General features: G+C 42.7%; 1 pseudogene; it reads left to right on the top strand.

The window, feature by feature from the left end:
• The first annotated feature begins 1,938 nt into the window (after positions 1 to 1,938).
• On the top strand, positions 1,939 to 2,389 carry LOC123428111 (annotated as a pseudogene).
• The last annotated feature ends 4,175 nt before the right edge of the window (positions 2,390 to 6,564 follow it).

The following is a 6,564-nucleotide window of genomic DNA, read 5'->3' on the forward strand; positions in this document are numbered from 1 at the left end:
ATAGTCAGGCCATGTGCCTTCTAGTTGCACCTCTCTGTACTCAGACAGTTTTAAACTCTTCCGCTGGCTTGTAACTGAATGACTGCTATTATGGGTCGTGAGACCCTTAATGTGTAATATTATGTGTGTGGCTCTTCCGAGCCTCTTAAATGAAGTTTGTATGTTTATGGTTATGTTGTGATGCCATCGTTGTATCTATACATATCGGTATGCCATGCGTACGTGTGTCGTACTTGATATGTATGGGGTTCGATTACCTAGTCGTGAACTTTAGTAGCACTCCTTACAAGGAAATGCCCCTTTGTGATCCAACGAGCCATGGTAGTTCGCTACTGCTCCGGATACATTGGTTGACCGGCATGTGTCCTCCTTAGCTGCTGTGTCTGTCCCCTTTGGGGAAATGTCACGCGATGTAATGGAGTCCTTGTAGCTTGCTACGACTCGTCTACACTCGTTGGTGACCGACACCTGCTTTGTTGGGTCATGTATGCATGTCCTTGTGCGGTACTGCCACTTTGGTTTGTGACTAGAATTGTCGATCTGGGTTCTTTGACATTGGAATGCTAGCGACACTATTGCATACCTGAGTCAAAAGACGCAAACGGTCCCGGATAAGGTAAGGCTGCAGCCGTGGAGTTAACCGTGCGTGAGACCGCAAAGAGATGCGATGTGTTACAGGATGGATTCCTATGACTTAGGATCGGGGTCCCGACAGTTTCTCTATATCTTGCAGTCAAATTCCTCAAACTCTGTACTTACACTTCATATCTTTTATCCCTGTTCAGAACTTAACCTATTTGTCATCAACCACCAAAAGGGGGGAGATTGTAAGTGCATTTAGTGCCCCTTAGTGATTTTGGTGGATTGAAGACTTATAGGTTAAGAGACTGATATGTTTGTGAGTGTACACTAAAAGAAATATGCTCATACATGTCGTTCTTTAAAGATGTCGTTGATGAATTCGTCATAAGTCTATGACGATTTCATCCGAAATTGTCGTAAGCCGTTTGAGGAGATCAAATCTACATATAAATTACGACGATGTGAGTCAAAAGACGTCGTAACCGCATAATATGAGATCGTCATAACTTTTACGATGATTATAAAAATGTCGTAACATGTTTTAACTATGTTGACATGTCACTTGTGGGTCCATTCTATCCCACCTCATACATGTATTGAACTGTTTTTATACCACTTTTCTGTTGGGCTATTTTTTTCATCTTACTTTTATATTGGGCTGGTATTTTATCCTCCATGCTTGCTAATGGGTTGGTTTGTGGTCTGTCATAATATTTTGTATTATACACAATATATGGTCTACTATTTTTTTTAAATGAGTTGCTACATTTTTACAACAAAGATTTGGTTGGTTCTTTACAAAAAACCTATTATCTAGCACTTCGAAAAAATGGTTTTTTTGTGCAAACAAAATGTAAAATCTCCTTAACAACGTTGTTTGTCATACCAACATACACACATGTGAACAATATTGGGTCGTTATAACAAACTATAAGAGGATAAAATATAAAACAAACAAACAAAAAACAAAACAAAATATAAACTTAATTTTGATTGGTGGAATCTGCTATGGCATGGATCGATGACGTGTCAAACATCCATCCGTCCATCCAACCCACCAGCTCACCAAACCCTAGGCTTCGCTCCTCATGTACCAGCACCACAACCTTTGCTCTATCTTCCTCCTTCTCCCGAATCCCAAATCCACCCAACCAGCCGGCGGCGACCACCTCTCCCCTACCCCCACCGATGACCTACCGGCCTCCGACCTCTACCCACCATCGGCACACCCAACCCTCTCCTCTCCCCAGCCGCCGAGTCCAACCTCCACATCTCTCACCCGCACCCAAAACCCTAGCTCGTGCACATGGCGACGAGGCCCACCCGCCGCAGCCGCCGACGAGGAGGAGGAGCGAGATGCGCGACCTGCCGTGCGACGGGGATGAGGTGTGCATGGTGTGCCGCGCGGCGGCGCCGCAGGAGGTGGAGCTGCTGCGGTGCGCGACCTGCGCGATCCCGTGGCACTCCTCGTGCCTCTCGAAGCCCCCCGCGCTGACCGACGCGGTCGGCTGGGCCTGCCCCGACTGCGGTGGCGAGGGCGCGTCCCCCTCGTCCGCACCGTAGCCTGCCCCCACTGCGGCCCCCCGGGGCGCCGGTGGCGGGAGCTGCCTCCTCGCCGCCATCCGCGAGATCGAGGCCGACGCCACCCTCTCCGAGCAGGACAAGGAGCGGCGCCGCTAGGAGCTCGGCAAGAACTTTAGTTGTGTCTTCTACATGAAGCTCCCCGAGGGCCCCGTCACCGTGAGCACTGCACAATCCCCCCATCCCCTCCCTTGTTCTCCGCCGTCAGTTTTCATCAAATTTATAAATTTCCATGACTAAATCCATCATCGCTCTGCTGCTGCTAGTATAATCACATGCTTGCGCGTGTGCGTGCTTCTCCTAGACGCGTGCAATTGGAACTCCTATGCACCATGCACGCAGGGGAAGCTGTGCTCTTCTCTGCTAACTTTGGAGAAGGCTTTCTTGTTATGAGGTTTCGAGAGAGTGAGGCTGACACCGCATAAATATGATTTTTACAGCGTAAACTTTTTTAATAGAAATTATGCATTGATGGATGTCCGTTGTCAAAGAGAGGGCACATCAATGCTGATTATTTTAGACCTCTATCTAGATGGATGCCCAGCGCTGATTCATGAGCATTGTCCATGGCTTCTCAACATCTCACCCGTGACTTCGTTAGTTATCTTATCTGCAGTTAATTGGAGTTTTTTTTCTTCTTCTATTTCCTTGTTGGAGTAACTGAATGCGTTTTCAAATTACAATTCATGTTTGATATGGTCCCTTTTCAGCTTATGACCTACTCTCAAATTTCAGGCCCCTTGCTGTATAGCGGCGATGTTGCTGCTATTTCATCACCTTCAAAGCGAGCCCTGGTAAAGTTGCTTCCAAATGTCGACCCCGAAAGTGGTGGATCCTGCTTTCCGAGGGGCTGGCCAAAAAGTGTATCCTTCCACACGACTGTCAGCCCGTTGTCTTTAATTGAATTGATTTTGTTCGTTAAGCTCACAAATATGGATTGTACTTCTTTATTCATGTATGTGTGCCACTTGACGTCACTTAGTGGGATAGAAATATGGCGAATTGAAGATTTTAAGCCAGTTGCATTGCCAAAATCATATTATGGTAAATTCTATTCTGGAGATTCATCTATAGTTTTGCAGGTGATTGCTTTGACTCTTGCATTCTCTGATGCATCATTGACCTTTCTGTTTTTCTATCATACAAAAGTTACTAAGCTATTTCTTTGTATTTTTCTAGATGACTTTTCCTAAGGGTGGTGCATACCTGTACGACGTCCACTTCTGGATTGTGAAGGACTCAAGCCAAGTAAACACTGTGTAAACTTCAATTTTTGTCACACTCAGAAACCCATTTTCAACCAACTGACGACTTGTCGTTGTGCAGGATGAAGCTGGAACTGCAGCTATCAAGACGGTCGAACTCGATTCTGTACCTGGGGGTCGTGCAGTCCAGTATAGGGAACTCGATTCTGTATTTGTTGTTATCGCTACACCATCATTTATTTTCTGATGATATGCATGTTCGTCATCCAGTTCCTCAACCCCAAAGGTGAATTTTGTTTGCTGGTATGAGTTGTGTGCTCTAGCAAATCGTTGTCGTAATTCTAAATTGTAGTAGTCCCTTCTGTTGGCGTTTTACATCATGTGTATCACTATCAGTTAAGAAATGAATATGTGAAAGCAGTACTTCTTCATATCCAACTCCACATTTAGATGCCCCCACTCATGAATCATTCCAGGTGAAAATACTGAACAGAGCTATGCATATATACTATTGAATTTTAAGCACAATTTAACTAGTAGTTTGTGGTTATGGACTTGTTTGGTCGGTTTGGGGTGATAAACTTTGTGATTGTTAATTATTCTGTTTACTGGAACGAAACTAATACCTCGTCGTATCTAGATTGTCGATATTAATCTGGTTTGATGAATAGATGTTGTACTTACCAGTTGTAGTTGAACTTGTGAAACCCATGGTTATATTAACAGTAACACTGTGTGGTCACTCAGTTGGAACTGGAAAGTGTTAGCTCAACGGATGTACGTACTTTGTTATATTCTACTTAGAATGATAAATAAATGGCGTAATTACTGAAAACTCAAAGTGGTTACGTGACAGACAATGTAACCTTTTTCTGCCGTAAATTACGATTCCCTTGGAAGGAGCTGCAACATTTCCTTCATCATAGTTGGCTAGATGCTCCTGATTGACATTTTAGTTATCTATATGCCTATCAGATGGGGAGTTTCGGAACACTGGGTTAGAGAGATCAGAGGCACTGAAGAAAGATCTAAAATGGTTCAGCGAACAGGGTCACACAATTCCGGAACCATCTGCTACTGACACTAGATATGCTTCCTATTTGGAAGAGTTGTCTGAGAAGGACCAGCATGCATTTTTCTGTCACTTCTATAATATGTACTTTGGGCAATCTGCTAGAGGTCGATTTACTGGCAAAAAGGTACCACTTTTCAGCACAGAACCTTATACCAAAACTTTCATGTGAGGTCAAATAGTGTGTGTATTCGAATGGCTTCCCATGTTGTTGTTAACAATCTATTGTTGGCTCTGGTTCTTCTAATTGAAATTCCAAAAGAAGATAGCAGTATGTTATTACTAACTTACTGTATGCAGTCCGTTGAGGGTCACTTTATATACAGATCTGTTTCATATCTTGTTCTTCTGCTATGCAAATACTTGTACATTGATTCTATTGTTGGCCATTTCGTTATGGAACATGAATCCTTATCTTTGCTTATCCAAAGCAAATCAGGACGGCATCATCAGAGACTATAATCTCTACTTGTGGTGTGAGGGAGAGTTACCTGCTCCTCCATTGATAAATATTGTAATCATGTTCTATATTCATTTCAGATTGCTGACAAGATTCTGAACAAAAAAGAGCTGGAATTCTACAAGTGGGATGGTACCCTGTCCGATCTGCTGCAGAATGTCCGCGAAAAACTTAACCAAGTTGCTTCTATAAGTCCAAAAGCTTTTTGCTGTTGTAGCAGTGCTTCAAAGGATACATGCCAGGCAATGGATGAATGAGCAGACCATCCTCGAGCAGAGACTGCTCTCAGCAACATCCTTCCATGTGTGGACTCGACTACAACCAACTGAACCATAGAAGCAAGTCCTCCTTTTGATTTGCTTCTAGCCTTATGCTGGAAGCAAGTTAAACTTTGTTTGTAGTAGTGTCAGTTTACTAGTTTATTAGCCATGCTGGTGTTGGTGCTAAAAGTGTGTATTTTGATTGTGCAAACCTGGGAGATGTATTATGTGATGTTATATGATGGATGATTTTAATTAAACTTGGAGTTTTCTTGATTTGAATATGAAATAGTGTTGGATTTAATATTGGACAAATAATTTGGTTGAAAAGACCCAACAAATAGAAATGAAACCAAGTTTTGGAACAAAAAGCTGCTGAATTCAAAAATGAAAAAAGGCCAAAACTGAAATTGGATCAAATGTATTTGGGCACTAAAAGGCGAGTGCCCAAATTATAATGATAGTTTTTTTAAAAAAATTCTAAAGTGGTTGTAAATAGGCTAAGGCCCAAAAAGAAGCCCAATAAGAAAAAGGCCAAAAAAATAAAACCAGCCATGTGATCAATTGAAATGGGTTGGGCTGATTTCAACCATGACGTTTTGATTTCGTCGTAATTTTACCACGTAGGACTGGGTTTGATTGCCAACGACGATTTAGGATCGTCGTAAAGGTTATGACAACCCAGGAATCGTCGTCAAAGTTATGACGATTTTGATCAAAACCTCGCTGTTGTTCATTTGTGACACTCCGTTTTCGACGCTTGGTTTTTCGTCCTGAGATCATTGTAAATTGAAAACCGTGACGATGTAGCGACGAAAAAATAGCGTCGTGTATTACCATATTCCTTGTAGTGGTACATAGGCTCTATAAGTCGCTGAGGAGTTTGAATTATTCAAAGAATATCGACCCCGAAAAATGTATGTCTTCGGGTGAATACTTTTCTCATTCCTTGAATACTTTGATAGTGAAGAAATTGCTATTCCTCATGAAGACATTGAAGATGCGGATTTCAGTGTGTCCCGAAGAAAATGCTCTCAAGACTTTGAAGACTGAAGATTTACTCTTCTTGTTTCATTTTCTTCATTCTTGAGTCATAGGAACACCATGTTGTTAAAGGGGGTCGAGGTAATACAAAGGGAAGATTTCCTCATGATGCTCAACTCAAACCTACACATACCAAATCCCTCAAGTGAGGAACATGAGAGACATGAGGACTTTCATAGTTGAAAGTTCCAACCGTTGTCTCACCGCGCGCCACCTGTCCCAAATCTTATCCACCCAACAGTAATGTCATTAAGGGCATTAATGTCAAATCATGTCGGGATGCTCTCAGGCTATAATTAGCCATCCCCAACCACTAGTTGGTTGGCTGCTTCGAGAGAAACTGACACTTGTCATTTAGAT

Source organism: Hordeum vulgare, chromosome 2H (genome assembly GCF_904849725.1).
Source record: "Hordeum vulgare subsp. vulgare chromosome 2H, MorexV3_pseudomolecules_assembly, whole genome shotgun sequence".
NCBI classification, from domain to species: domain Eukaryota; kingdom Viridiplantae; phylum Streptophyta; class Magnoliopsida; order Poales; family Poaceae; genus Hordeum; species Hordeum vulgare.